The following is a 974-nucleotide window of genomic DNA, read 5'->3' on the forward strand; positions in this document are numbered from 1 at the left end:
AGTCCGGGAAAAATCCTCTTTTGTACGTCTCATTCTTGCCGTAAAAACGACTTCTCCGAAGAGACGGCTTTTACACATCCATAAAGGCGTCATTTTGGAGACGTCGTTTTTACGGCAGAAATGAGACGTATAAAAGGTCCTTCCTTCAACCTTAAAAACGACGTCTCAAAAAGATGCCATTGTGGACGTATAAAGGGCGTCTTTTAGAGACGTAAGACGTAAAGGCGTAAAAATGACGAGAAAACGACGCCTGTAAGACATCCTGTGCTATCTGGTTAGTAGCACAAAATATTGTATACATATTCATGTAGTATTAAATATACATCCAACCTGTTTTTAATATTCAAATATACAGCTTTACACAGTGGCGATATCGTAACCAATGAGGCTCTACCGAGGTGCGATTATTACTAGTTGAAAACTTTATTCAAATATACATACAATATTTATGTTACATAATGTAACAAATTTTTTTTCTCGCTATTGTTACTTGTAGCAAAAAATGTTTCAGCAGAGGCTTGAATGGTATCGAGTGCAGCATATTTTGATGTTATTAGTTTTTTTGTGAGAGGACGCGTAAAGGTCATATAAAGTTCAACTTTGTTTTTTTAAATGGAATGAGATATTTTTTTATACATCAATCGATGCAGCTGGACATTCGTTATAAAAAAGTACTAACCTATGTATGTCGAAAAGCTAATAGTTCAGGAGATATTACAATTTCAATAACTCTAAAATACCATTACTGTCGTACTAAGACGTTACACAAGTAAGTAAACACTAACGTCTTAGTACGACAGTAATGGTATTTTAGAGTTATTTAAATTGAAATATCTCCTGAACTATTAGCTTTTCGACATACATAGGTTACTACTTTTTTATAACGAAAATCCAGCTGCATCGATTGATGTATAAAAACTAGAGGGTTATTGTTGCTCGCTCGCTTCGCTCGCTCGCGGGTAGGACTGCTCTTG

At 35.3% G+C, this 974-nt stretch overlaps 1 non-coding gene across 1 annotated transcript; it reads left to right on the top strand.

The window, feature by feature from the left end:
• Positions 1-353: 353 nt before the first annotated feature.
• LOC143220068 (U4 spliceosomal RNA) lies at positions 354-497 on the top strand. The gene has a single exon (XR_013011561.1). It is a non-coding gene; the product is annotated as a U4 spliceosomal RNA (small nuclear RNA).
• Positions 498-974: the final 477 nt, after the last annotated feature.

The sequence above is a fragment of the Lasioglossum baleicum genome, unplaced genomic scaffold, assembly GCF_051020765.1.
Source record: "Lasioglossum baleicum unplaced genomic scaffold, iyLasBale1 scaffold0151, whole genome shotgun sequence".
NCBI classification, from domain to species: Eukaryota; Metazoa; Arthropoda; class Insecta; order Hymenoptera; family Halictidae; genus Lasioglossum; species Lasioglossum baleicum.